The sequence below is a fragment of the Bos indicus genome, chromosome 17 (assembly GCF_029378745.1).
Source record: "Bos indicus isolate NIAB-ARS_2022 breed Sahiwal x Tharparkar chromosome 17, NIAB-ARS_B.indTharparkar_mat_pri_1.0, whole genome shotgun sequence".
Lineage (NCBI taxonomy): Eukaryota > Metazoa > Chordata > Mammalia > Artiodactyla > Bovidae > Bos > Bos indicus.
The window spans coordinates 56,924,515-56,938,749 of NC_091776.1; the positions used below are offsets into that span (position 1 = coordinate 56,924,515).

Consider the following 14,235-nt stretch of genomic DNA (forward strand, 5'->3'; position numbering starts at 1 on the left):
TCCTCGGGAGCCATCGACCGCTCGGCTTCCCAGGCACCTCCAATCAAGTACCTATATCCGGCCACGGGTCTGTGCCCCACGATCAGGGAAGGTCAGTAGAGAGCCTATCGGAGCCTGACTAGGGGCGTGGCCGGGGGCAGGGGGCGGGCAGACTGGGACGATTGGGCGGAGCGCGCTCGGCGCAGTCGGGTGCGATTGGCCACCCCTGGCAGGAGCCGCACCTCGGACAGCAGCAGCGGCTGCCGCGGGAGGGTCCGTGAGGCGCCCAGTTGCGACGGCGGCGTTGGGGTCCTGCTTGCGAGAGTGGGACCCGACACGGAGACCGCGGGCGGACGCTCTGCGCTGCTGGACCGGACATTCAGTGACTGGACCCAGGTATTCACCGGGGAACAGCGGCAGAAGAGCGACTCCGGAGCAAGTGTGAGAGAGGAAGCGGCGGCGGCGACGCGGGGCCCGGGGTGGTGACAGCAGATCTGAGGTGAGAGCACCGGGGCGCGAGGAGTTGACAGAGTGAGTCGAGACGAGCCGACCCAGGGCGGAGTGGGGTCGGCGAGTACTCGAGGGAGAGGAGTTCCGGGAGTGGTTTTGACAGTCCTCTCTGTGGAGAGGAGACCCCTCAGAGGGGCCGGCCCCGCGGGCCTGAGAGGGAAACCTCGAGAGGGCTTGGGACAGCGGGAGTGACGGGAGGGGGCCCTCAGAGGAGCTGGGACATTGGGTGTAAGGAGGGAACCCTGGGGAGCTGGGATAGGGGATCTGAGGGAGGGGGGAGACCTGAGAGGAGTTGGGACGGTGGATCTGAGGAGGGCGAGACCCTGAAAGGAGCTGGGACAGTGGGTCTGAGGGAAGACCCCGAGAGCGGCTGGGGAAGAGGGTCTCAAAGGAGGAGCCCCAGAAATGGACCAGGACAGAGGGTCTGAGCGGCAAAGTGGACTCCTTGAGGCTTGGGACAGCAGGTGTGTTGGGGGACACCGAGAGGAGCTGGGACAGCGGCTGTGACGGGGGACCCCTTGGGGGCTGAGGACCTGAGTCTGAGGGGTTCCCCAGGGGCTGCGGCGGAGGTGCGGCCCCGCCCCGCGTTGGCGAGAAGAGGGGGTCTGGGTCCGGGTCGCGGCGCTGGGCGAATCGCGACAGCCGGCCGCCGCTCCCCGGGTGCAGTCAGCTGAGCTTTCTTAGGACGGAGTGGGAGACGGGGGACCGCGGGAGCCCCCAGGACTCCGTGGGTGACTCTGAGGAACGGGGATTATGTAATTAACATCTTCTGGGAGAACGCACGGACTGGAGGGTCCGGCTGAAGTGCGAGGATCCGGGAAAGGGCAGGAGCGAGGGGCTAGGGACCTCGGCTCACTGGCCGCCTGGCTTCCCATCTGTTTCTCCTAGTTGGGCGTGGATGCCTTGAAAGTGAGGGGCTTCCTGACTTCAGTGCTTCCTCAGAGCGTGAAAAGTTGAACCGGGCTTCTTTAACTCCCACAGACAAGTGGAAAGGGAAGGGCCCCTCTTGGAGATGCAGGTTTTTGATTCATTAGGCTGTTTAAATTTTGATAGACCCTGCTTCTTTTTTCACTTGGGCTCAGAGAGGAGCTCAGAAATTCTTTCAGGTTCGGCAGCACACCAGTATCAGTGTTTACAAGGCAGACTTAAAGGAGCGAATATAGTAAGTTTGACTGTTTATCTTTGATGTGTTGGAAAGATAATTGAAAAGTCAAACTAAATTTTGAAAAGAAGTATTGGAGTCACTGAACTAACACCACTTTCCAGTTAGAATTCTTGTCCTAAAAGCTACCAGGACTGAACTTTAGGCGAAATTCCAGGACAAGCTAAGGAGAGAGAGAAGCCTATTTAAACCAGACACTACACCGGTGGAAAGCAAGTGTATGTCTAGTAAAATGCTAAAACAAATAGTGGAAAGCCATAGAGGGTAGGAAATGAGGGGCAGCCTCCTACTTTGACAGATGTGAAAATTAATGACCAGGCTAGTTGTTCAGAATACTTAGGATATGTTAATACTGTCCTGACTACCTTTCCAGTGTTCTCTTGAATGCACACGCTTTGTTATGATTGTTCCCAGCGGTTTTACATTTGAATTTTTTAACCTCTTTTTTGTGTGTGTGTTGCTTCTCCTCACCCTTGAGACAGGTTTCTTTTTGATAGAAGTAGACTTAGAAAATGATGGCTTGGGGGAAATACTGGGGGATGATCCCCTCCAATATTCTTGCCTGGAGAATCCTATGGACAGAAGAGCTATAATCCATAGAGTCCCAAGAGTCCAACAGGACTGAAGTGACTTATCTCACGTAATTACCCTATCATTTTGCAGTTATTTAGATATTGTCTTTATTTCAGGTTGAAAATAATGTCTTATTGGAAGCCTTTGCCTGTGTTCAGTAATGGGCAGCTAAGAAGAAGAAAGAAATGCTGTATTATTTCTCAAAGACATAATGTAGAAGGCTTACAGAGAACTGAATGTTTAAATCCAAGACAAAAATTACTGAAGATATCTTACATGAGGGTGATAATAAGTAGAGGTAATGTATCATTTGAGGATTTTCATTTGATATTACCTGATACAGAACTGTTTTGTATCAGGTACAATGGTTTCAGAGAGTGTGGAGTTTGGTGTGGTTATGAAAATTCCACCAGAAAGAGAAAGGACTTCTCTTTCTGAGAAGTCCTCAGAAACAGAAGTTATGGTTATGAGAGGAACAAATACACAAATACAAATAGTAGATACACAAAAACAAATTTGAAATATGAGAGACTATGTTTAAGATGTATAAAGTATAACTTTTTTACATTAAATTTATTTTTCCAGAACCCTAGGTATAAGTAAAAGGAAGGTTAGTTAACTCCAGAGGGTTATTTACAAGGGGCATGCATGCTTAGTTGACTCTGACTCTTTGCGACCACCTGGACTGTAGCCCACCATGGTCCTCTGTCTATGGTATTCTCCAGGCAGGAATGCTGGTGTGGGTTGCCATTTCCTTTTCCAAGGCATCTTCCTGACCCAGGGATGGAACCCATATCTTCTACATTGGCAGGCAGATTCTTTACCACAGAACCACCTGGAAAGCCTAGGTTTATAAGGGGCATGTATTTATTATGTAGTGCATGCTGCTAAGCTGCTAAGTCACTTCAGTCGTGTCCGACTCTGTGCGACCCCATAGACGGCAGCCCACCAGGCTCCCCCGTCCCTGGGATTCTCCAGGAAATAACACTGAAGTGGGTTGCCATTTCCTTCTCCAATGCATGAAAGTGAAAAGTGAAAGTGAAGTCGCTCAGTCGTGTCCGACTCTTAGCGACCCCGTGGACTGCAGCCTTCCAGGCTCCTCTATGGGATTTTCCAGGCAAGAGTACTGGAGTGGGGTGCCATTGCCTTCTCCATGTAGTGCATGTAATGTATAAAATAGTCTGTAGAAGGATTGAGAATCTCGGTAACAATAATCCTGCAAAGTAATAGAAATGTTTGAATAGATAAGCTCTTCCATCATCCTTGTTAGCTCATTTCTGTCTGGTACAAATTATGGTCTCTCAAGATGAAACTTTAGTTCCTTCTAAGAAAAGAAAATATTCTGATACTCCCCTGAGTGATTACTAAAGCAGTCATTTAAACCATGTTATGCTATGGTATTGACCCAGAGACGATGACAAGAAAACCCTTGTAATAGGATTTTTAATAATAGGCAGGGTCTATAATAACTTTTTATTTCTGGGGACATGGGGTGGAGGTAGGGGAGGTTGGTTAGGAGCGTAGCAATTCTGTGGGAGTTTATTTTCATTTGTTTCACAAAATAAAACTACACTTTGAGAAGCTGTTAATATGTAAAATACTGGTTTTCATTATACCTGTTACTTTTTGATTAAAAAAATATAATCAAAAGCAGAGATTAAGAAGGAGCCTCATCCTTCCATGGTTATAACCACCAAAGAATACATGCTTTTTTTGGTTTGGAGTTCTCAAATAATTCTTAGTTTAGCAGGATGCAAGTACTGCCCAGTAAATACAATAACCCATTTTATACTTTCTTTAGCACTTGAGTCATATACAGTCAAATCATTGTAATCTCAGAGTCTACCTTGATATCTAATTTGGCTTAATTTTTAAGCCAACCTGAAAAAAGTTCTCTTACTTGCCACTGTTCATACTTGTTGGTTTCAGTGATATGGGAGAATGAATGAAAAGTAACTATTGGTACTTTGACTTTAGGGTTTTTTTAGAGTTTATTTTATAGACATTAAAAGCATCTTTCCTTTATAGTCTTTTCCTTCAGTCTGTTTTTTCCCTCCCCCTAAAAAGAAAGCAGGTGGACAGAGGGAAAGCTTCCATCAAACAGTGTTTTGTGACTGTTCTAAGAGAAGACTTCTTTTCAGTCTTCAATGAAAGAGTCCCACCATAGTTTTGGATTAGTAGTTTTGAGTTATGGGATATTGTACAATTGCATTTCTTCATGGAAAGTGTAGTTTGTGGTTATTTAGCTTTAACATTCATTTAATTGGTTACTTTGTCATTTGTAAGGATACGTTAAAAATTTGTTACTATTTTCAAACTCGAATTCATTGTAGTAAAAAAAAAAATTTACTTACATCTAATAATGGATTAGATGCATTGAATTTATGGACCAAAATGTGATGTAACTAACTTACAGGCTATGGGCAACAAATTAAAAATAACAGGTATTCAGAAATTTTATGATGTAGGAATTAAGTTGATAAATTTTATCATTCCAGCTACATGTTTTTAAAGTTACCTAAAACTGAACTGAACTGAATGCATTTTTTTCTGTCTGACCTGGGATTTGTTAGAAATGAGTATATTTAAAGTCTTTGTAAATTATTTCTACTTTACATCAGAGTGGCATAGGGGTCAGTTTCATGATACGCAGATCAACTCCTAACCATTATCCCCTTTCTCAAAGATACACATTTATCATCCCTAGAGTGAGAAGAGGAACATGCCATGTAATAAACATCTTACACCTAGCAAAACCTACTTATAGGTGGCTCATGTCAGTTTAGCTCCTAACATTGGAACTGATATGTTGTAGCCTAGTGTTTGGGAACCTTTCACCTAACCCCTGGCCTCAGTAAAAATGATGGATAGCAAAATCAACCCCATATTTGTTATGCTTACTATTTTAGTCAGTTATCAAAGTACTCATTAGAAGATTTCAGTTTTACTTCCTCACACTATTTTTGATGGACAGGAGGATAACCTTTTATTTCCAAATCAGACTAGGACTCTGTGTAGTATTTTTATATGTTTCATTTTCTGTCTAATGACAGTGGCTTTTGTCCATAGCAATCAAGGCTTATGACAATTCAGATACATTTTATTTACCCATTACAATAGATGGCACTAATCAAGACAGAATGCTTTCTTAAATAAACAAAAACCTAATTGGTCTTGGCAGTAGGCATACAAAACAGAATCGGAGTTCATGGCCAATTTTTCATTCTATTGCAAATATTAGCCTTTACTTCTTGAAGGCTTTCTGTGTAAATACACAAATATTTCCCCAAACCACATAAATAGAGTTTTTAACTCTTCTAGATCAAGATTTAATAGCAGGCACAGAGTATGAAGGGTGCTCATTACATGTCAGTTGAATGGATGTGAATGAATTAATGATGGAAAATTCTTAGATTATGTTCACATTTAGTTTCATATTTTCACTGAGGGCTTTTAGTGCATCAAAAGAGTGTTAAAAGAATGATTCTGTTGCAACCCAAGAACAAATGTTAGCATTATTTATCTGCCATGTAGAAAACAGCATGATACATTGAAAAGAGAAAGGGCCTGAGACTCAGACCCAGGCACCTATTTTGGCTTTATCACTATGCCAGTTTGCTTATCCTGGTTAAGTTACTTAAGTGTTTAAAGCTCTCAGTTCTCTCATCTGTAAAACAAAAATATGGGCCTCACAAGATTCTTATAAGGAATAGTGAAGTGATAGTCGCTCAGTCATGTCCAACTCTTTGCGACCCCATGGACTGTTCAGTCCATGGAATTCTCCAGGCCAGAATACTGGAGTAGGTTGCCTTTCCCTTCTCCAGGGGATCTTCCCAACCCAGGGATTGAACCCAGGTCTCACACATTGCCGGCAGATTCTTTACCAGCTGAGCCATAAGGGAAGCCCTTATGGCTTATAAGGAATAAATGATGTGATTTATGTAAAGCACCAAGTACAGTGATAAATGCATAGGAAGTGTTTAACAAGTGATAGCTGCTTGTTATTTTAATCACTTGAAACCATTTTTTAGTGCTGTGTTTGCTCTATCCTCAGTATCTAATCACTTGATGAATCCCGTGGCTCCTGGCTCCAAAAAGAATAATTAATAGGTCACACGTAGGGAAATTGAGACTCAGTATGAGTGACTTCCTGGAATTTCATCACATCCACTAGCTTTATTAACAGCGTACTTCTTAAGGCCCACTTGACTTTGCACTCTAGAATGTCTGGCTCTGGGTGACTAACCACACCATTGTAGTAATCCACTTCATTAAGATCTTTTTTATACTTCTGTGTTCTTTTGTGTTTTCTTTACATCTCTTCTTGATCTCTTCAGCGTCTACTAGGTCTTTGCCATTTTTATCCTTTATTGTATCCATCTTTGGGCAGAATGCTCCCTTGATGTTTCCAATTTCCCTGAAGAGCTCTCCAGTCTTTCTCCTTTTGTTGTTCTATTGTTAAGCGTTGTTCTTTGAAGAAGGCCTTCTTTTCTCTTCTAGCTATTTTTTGGAACTCTGCATTTAAATGGATGTACCTTTCCCTGTCTCCCTTGCTTTTTGCTTCTCTTCATTCTTCCACTATTTGTAAAGCCTCCTCAGATAACCTCTTTGCCCTCTTGCTTTTCTTTTTCTTTGGGATGGTTTTATTCGCCACCTTCTGTACAATATCACGGACCTCTGTCCCTAGTTCTTCAGGCTCACTGTTAACTAGATCTTGTCCTTTGAATCTATTCATTATCTCTACTGCAAATTCATACAGGATTTGATTTAAGTCATACCTGGCTGGCCTATTATTTTTCCCTGTTTTCTTTAGTTTAAGACTGAATTTTGCTTTGAGAAACTGATGATCTGAGCCACAGTCAGCTCCAGGTCTTGTTTTTGCTGACTGTATACAGCTTCTCCATCTTCAGCCTCAAAGAATGTAATCAATTTGATTCAAATCCTTAAAGGATGATGTCAGCAAGGTTTTGCATTCATTATGTCAGCAGATCTGGAAGACCCAGCAGTGCCCACAGGACTGGAAAAAATCAATTCTCACCCCACTCCCCAAGAAGGGTGGTACCAAAGAATATGCTAACCATTGGACAGTTGCACTCATCTCCCACGCTAGTAAGATCATGCTTAAAATCCTGCATGCTAGGCCTCAGCATTATGTGAACAAAGAACTTCCACATGTCCAAGCTGGGTTTAGAAAAGGAGGAGGAACTAGAGATCAAATTGCCAACATTTTCTGGATTACAGAGAAAGCAAGGAAATTTCAGAAAAACATCTATTTCTGTTTCATAGACTATGCTAAAGCCTTTGACTATGTGGATCATGACAATCTGTGGAAAGCTCTTAAAGAGATGGGAATACCAGACCATCTTACCTGTCTCCTGAGAAACCTGTATGCAGGTCAAGAAGCAACAATTAGAACCTTGTACGAGACAACTGATTGGTTCAAAATCGAGAAAGTAGTACGACAGGGCTGTCTGCTGTCACCCTGTTTGTTTAACGTATATGCTGAGCACATCACAAGAATTGCCGGGCTAGATGAGTGACAAATTGGAATCAAGTCAACAACCTCAGATATGCAGATGTTACTGCCCTAATGGCAGTAAGTGCTGCTGCTGCTCCTAAGTCACTTCAGTCGTGTCCGACTCTGTGCAACCCCATAGACAGCAGCCCACCAGGCTCCCCCATCCCTGGGATTCTCCAGGCTAGAACACTGGAGTGGGGTGCCATTTCCTTCTCCAATACATGAAAGTGAAAAGTAAAGTGAAGTCGCTCAGTGGTGTCCGACCCTCAGCGACCCCATGGACTACAGCCTTCCAGGCTCCTCCATCCATGGGATTTTCCAGGCAAGAGTACTGGAGTGGGGTGCCAGTGCCTTCTCCGAATGGCAGTAAGTGAAGAGGAACTAAAGAGCCTCTTGATGAAGGTGAAGGAGGAGAGTGAAAGAGCCAACTTAAGACTATTAAAAATACTAAGATCTTGGCATCTAGCCCCATTACTGCATGGCAAATAGAAGGGGAAAAGGTGGAAGTAGTGACAGATTTCCTCTTCTTGGGCTCTAAAATCACTGCAGATGGTGACTGCAGTCATGAAATCAGAAGACCATTGCCTCATGGCAGGAAAGCCATGACAAACCTAGACAGTGTGCCGAAAAGGAGAGACATTACTCTGCCAACAAAGGTCTGTATAATCAAGGCTATGGTCTTCCTAGCGGTCATGTATTGTTGTGAGAGCTGGACCATAAAGAAGGCAGAACACCAAAAAATTGATGCCTTCAAACTTTGGTGCTAGAAAAGACTCCTGAAAGTCCCTTGGACTGTAAGGAGAACAAACCAGTCAATCTTAAGGGAGATCAACCCTAAATACTCACTAGAAGGACTGATGCTGAAGCTGAAGCTCCAGTATTTTGGTCATCTGATGTGAATAGATGACTCATTGGAAAAGTCCCTGATGCCGGGAAAGATTGAAGGCAGAAGGAGAAGAGGACATCAGAGGATGAGATGGCTGGACGGCATCACTGATGCAATGAACACGAACTTGGGCAAACTCCTGGAGATGGTGAGGGATAGGGACGCCTGGTGTGCTGCAGTCCCTGGGGTTACAAAGAGTCAGACATGACTGGGCGACTCAACAACAATGTGAGTGACTTCCCAAGGCCATACCGACAGTGGCAAACTTGACCACTGTAACCTAGATCTGGTTTTTCAACTCAATACACGTTTTACTGTATATTTCTTAAAGGTTCAAGAAAAAGCTAATGAAAGCCCAAAATATGTGCTCAGGAAGGTCTACTGTGACAAGTTTCCAGTCTCCTCTTTTTTGTTCTTCCTGTATACACTATTGCTCTCTTATTCCCCCTAAAGTACAGCTCTGATTTTGTCACTTCTGTGTTAAAAACTTTTAATACCCTGTGGCCTACTAAATTCAGTACAGATTTATCAACCTGTTTTAGCATTCCTATAGCCCCATAATCCATCTATATCTATATCTGTATATATCTATATCTATCTCCTGTGTCCCAGAACAGCCTGCTTACAGCCAAGCACTTATACTGATTACACGTTCAGGCCTTTGTTCCTGCTGTTTCTTTTCCCTGGAATGCCTTTTCTATTCCTCCTATTTCAGAGTTCAGTTTGTGGGATCTTAGTTTCCCCAAGCAGTGATCAAACTCAGGTCCCCAGCAGTCAAAGCGCTGAGTCCTTACCACTGGGACTACCAGGGAATTCCCGCAGATCTAATTTTAATGCCATCTTTCCTGAGGCCTTCTCTGATCATCTTCTTGCTACTCTCTCCTCTAAATTCCTTAAGTGCTTACTTTGTACATTTTCTTATTTTTATCCTTATCTTTCATATTGCATTCTTCTCTATACTGGAGAGAGGACACCATTCTGACACATCAGATATTTTATGTTTTTGTTTGCCTTATATCCCTCCACTAGAATTTAGACTCCATGAAAGCAGAGATTTTCTTATTCATTGCTTTTTCCCAACTCATGAAACAGTGCCTACCTAGCATGTAGTGGTGGTGGTTTAGCCACTAAGTTGTGTCTGACCCTTATAACCCCAAGAACTGCCTGCCAGGTTCCTTTGTCCATGGGATTTCCCAGACACAAATACTGGAGTGAGTCGCTATTTCCTTCTCCAGCGCATCTTCCCAACCCAGGGATCAAACTCCTGTCTCCTGCATTGCAGGAGGATTCTTTAGTGACTGAGGCACCAGGGAAACGTAGTAGTTGCTCAATAAAGATTTATTGACTCACTAAATGGATGAATTTGGCTCTGGGAATTTCTCCCATTTGTTGTCAAAAAAGAAAGTTTGTTATTTGAAACATAATAAAATCCTAAGGAAGTGAAGCATAGCTGGGAAGAGTGGATTTTATCCATATATTTTATTCTCTGGGCTTTACATTTTTTTGAGCAGCCCTGAATTTATTGTGTTTTTGTTTTACTGAATACAAATAAAAGCCATTCCTACCATGACATCATATATCCAAGATGATTGTGTCCCAGTCTGGCTACAATCTAAGAAAACAACATTCCTTGTAATAAAATCTAATGGAAGCTTCTAACATGGCCCTTAGGCAGTAAAGACTTATAAGACCAAAATGATAACAAAATTCAGTACAGGGGCATTTTCGCATTAAAAGCACTTCATTTATTTTTCTTAGCTGCTAATATTAACCCTGAAAATTGGTCAAATCAAGCTCCTGATGTTAATTTGGGGTTATCAGTTTTCTGCATGTACAAGTAATTGGGTTTGAAATGTGTTTTAAGCCTGAATTAAAAGAACTTAGTCACTGGTGACTCATGGTGAGAAGTTTTTCCTTTTCCCTGCTGGAACATACGCCATTGCCTCCAACCTGGCCTTTTAGAAACACTGCAAACATAAAGAATCTTGTTTTTCTGTACTAGGTTCTGGAAAAGTTCTTTAAGGTTTAAGGTGGCATGGCCTTAATTACAGTGCTTTTTAGTTTTGTATAATAAGCACTACAATTGACTCTCCAAATTTCCATACAAATTTCTTTTATCTCTGCCTTTAGGGAAGTTTTCTCATTATATATGTGAAATAGTCAAAAGTCTACCAGACAGTGTATGAATGACCACAGGGATTTTGTTTTGTTCACTACTATATTCCTAGTGCCTAAATAGAGCTTTCCACAGAGAAAGCAATTAATACATATTTGTTGAGTAAAATCACAAATATTCTTTAATAACAGTGCGTCTTAGAAAAATCATAAACATCTACTAAAATAAATTTTCTCCAGCCGTTTTGAATTAGGTAATCATCAATTCACAATCAAGCTAGTTTGGGAGGCTCTTGGTATTAGCCCGGGGTAGTTCTGCCCCAATAGTTCCCAGCATTGATTATGCCAACCTGAAATCTCCTTTAGCGGTTCACTTACCAAAGGAAGGGTAAAGCGGCAACACCCATAGGCACTTGCACCTGTGGGAACCAATGGGCGTCGTAACAGGAAATACTTGAGCTTGCAATACAGATAGTCATGAGCAGCACCCAGGTCACGCTGCTTTTATCTGCAGTTCCTTATTCGGATTGTACAAGGTTTCGTGGAGTTGGGTTTTTTTGCTTGTTTGTATATATGTGTATATATATATATGTATATATATAAGTTTAAAAGATAACTAACTTTGAATTTGAAAATTGAACTGTGAATGCTGACTGGCATCATCTTCATTATCAAGGAATTGGTGAGTTGTCTTTCCTTTCTTTTCTTTCTAACGTTTCTTTTCCTTCTAATGTTGTGTACCCTGAAACTTCACTCCAGCGCACAGAGGGGATTAGACAGAGGGTGCGTAAATGTACAATAACTAAAACTTAAGCTGATATTATCAACAATAACAACCAGTTCTGATATTTACATGATACCATAACGGTAGACATTGGTAGGATTTCGTAGATTTTACCTTAAGGTTCGTTTAGCTTGAGCTGGTTTTCCTCTGTTGTGGGGACAGGAGGAAAAGAATCAGGAAAAGTTTTCAGAAAGCTCTTTTCAAAATGTCGAAATGTAAAGCTATATAAAATGCTGTTGACGTTAACTGTCTGACCAGGAAGTACTCTCTTAAAGCCTCATTTATAAAACTGTGACTATAATAACTTCCTTTCTCAGGATGAAGGTGCTGATAGCATGATCTTGTTCTTACAACTTAAGTGGAATTCAGTTTTATCTTTCCTAAGTGAATAAGAGGCTGCCTTTTAAAGAAAGCCATCTCTGGGGCAATCTTACTGATTGCTGTAGCTAAGTAAAGAATTTTTAAAGTCTTTAGTATGTCAAATGGGGAATGTAGGACATGCGTTTGAGAAGATCTACTTAGAGTAAGCTTGGTGTTTTGTTTTAAATGTAATGTTTTATTATAAATATAGTTTGTGTCTAAACATAGCTAATAAACTCTGTTGAGTTTCATGTGAATATTTATGGCCTTAACTCAAAAGTCCAGCTGAGAGCAATCAACCTAAAAATTCACTGGATTCATATGCTCTATTAATTTTAATTTGTAGTTTGATATTCTACAAATAACTATTAGTGGGGATTATTTTCAAAGTGTTTTATTTTTTCCTTTCTCCTGGATAAGTAAGGTAAATACTAAGCTGCAAATAAAACATCAAAATCTTGTCAGAAGAGTTTTTTAAACACAAATTTTAAATATACTGAAGGCCATTTTTATTAAATGGATGCAGTTTTTGATAATGAATGATATTATTACTATAAGACAACAGTTCAAAATTAGGCTACTTAAAACAGCACACTTGTTTATCCCGGAGATCTTAAAAAATAACAAGCCACTTCCCATTTTTCTTCTTTCACAGAAAGGGATAAAAGGAGAGAAAACAGAGCAGGTTTTTTTTTTTTTTTTATGTAATATCACATTTAGAGGCAGAAAAGTCAGAAGATTTGATCACATTTACTTTGTTTTGTAATTTTTTTTCTTTAGTAGTAAGGGTAGTTTACTTATTAAAGTATAAAAATAAAATATCTTAGGCATGAGGTAATAATTTATGGGACTACTCCAGTCCATGAGGTGAAATTACATGAAGTAGGCAAGTGGATACTTTTTAAATATCTCATATTTGTATGTCATTCATAATATTTTATAAACCAGGAAAGCTACCTTAACAGTTTTTCCCAAATTTACTAGACTCTTGGAACATGGTTTAAATGAAATGTGTATAACCCTGACTTCTAAACTCCTGGTATTTTATGTAAAGTCTTTATCTGTAAAGTCTTATGATGGTACATAGGATTGTTGTTGTTCTGTCGCTAAGTTGTTTCCAACTCTTTGTGACCCTGTCGACTGAAGGCATGCCAGGTTTCCCTGTCCTTCACTGTCTCCCAGAGTTTGCTCAGATCCATGTCCATTGAGTCAATGATGCCATCCAACCATCTCATCCTCTGCTGCCCTCTTCTCTTTTTGCCTATAGTCTTTCCCAGCATCAGGGTCAAGAAGCATTGCAGTGGATATTACTGATTTGGGGACACTATTCTTTCTAACATATAAAAAGGAAATCAAAACCTTCAAATAATCTTTGAAATATTATCATATTGCATTTTTTCTTAATATTTATGAATGTTAAAAACCTAAAAGAGCAAATTAGGTAAATTTCAGTGTTCACTGATAAAGAGGACTTTTGTGATTATCTGAGCATTCTTTTAGCAGTCCAAAAGTATCCCAGTCGGAGGTTAGATGAGGGTGGGGCAGAGGAAGTTGCTGGGGCTTCACAGTAGTGACCGATTATTGCAGATTGTATGGCTGCCTGCCCAGACACCACTCATTGGAGGGAAAAGTGGTAGTTACTAATTACATCCTACTAATTTGTCCATGTTTATTTAACCAGTTATAACTGTTTGCTGGTTTCACACACAGGTGACAAGTTTTAAACTTCTGAATTACTTGACATGTGCTTAATCTTCTTGAGTTTACCACAGTCATATCTGTTATCTTCAGTCGGCAGAGATCACACTGACTCTTTTGTGAAAGACCATGTGTTAGCAGAAAAAAAAAGAGAGGGGTGAGGGGAAACAGAACTTGAAACTTTAACTGCTTTACCCTCTAGTGAAGAGTATTGCAGAGTTAAAACGTAAAGTTTTAGACAATTTATATAAAAACTATTAAAAATAATCATCTCCTGTGAAGGAGTTTGCAGTTCTCAGTTGTTCTAGTTCAGCCTAAAATTGAGATTCTTAGTGTTGCAACATAAAAGGAAGCTTTGTGGAGGAAATATGACATCTCTGCCCAGATGCATAAGGAGAGTTATTTTTAAAAATGTTTTCTTATGAATATATATGTTGTACTGAGAAGTAGCTTTAAAAAGCTAGTTTCTATTTCAGGGTCATTGGTAGGAGTTACATAGGTTTCTCAGGTCACTGGAATTCTATTAAGAAAATATTTTTTTAAAGCATTTTGATGTCACCAATCAGCCTAATTCGTCTTGACCTGGCCTATCTAAGTAACATTTTTTTTAATGTGAATCAAATTAAGATGTTGAGATCCTGTCAATACCA

The 14,235-nt window shown here is 40.9% G+C and overlaps 1 protein-coding gene across 12 annotated transcripts in view; it reads left to right on the plus strand.

The window, feature by feature from the left end:
- The first annotated feature begins 204 nt into the window (after positions 1-204).
- TAOK3 (TAO kinase 3) overlaps positions 205-14,235 on the plus strand; it is a 189,078-nt gene continuing 175,047 nt past the window's right edge. For 10 of the 12 annotated variants that reach the window (XM_070769581.1, XM_019977786.2, XM_070769582.1 and 7 more), the window contains exon 1: positions 205-478. The gene's annotated coding sequence lies outside the window, so the exon portion shown is untranslated. Of the gene's footprint in view, positions 479-2,340; positions 11,426-14,235 lie in introns of those variants that run through there. The other 2 variants (XM_070769575.1, XM_070769574.1) reach the window with 1 other exon arrangement.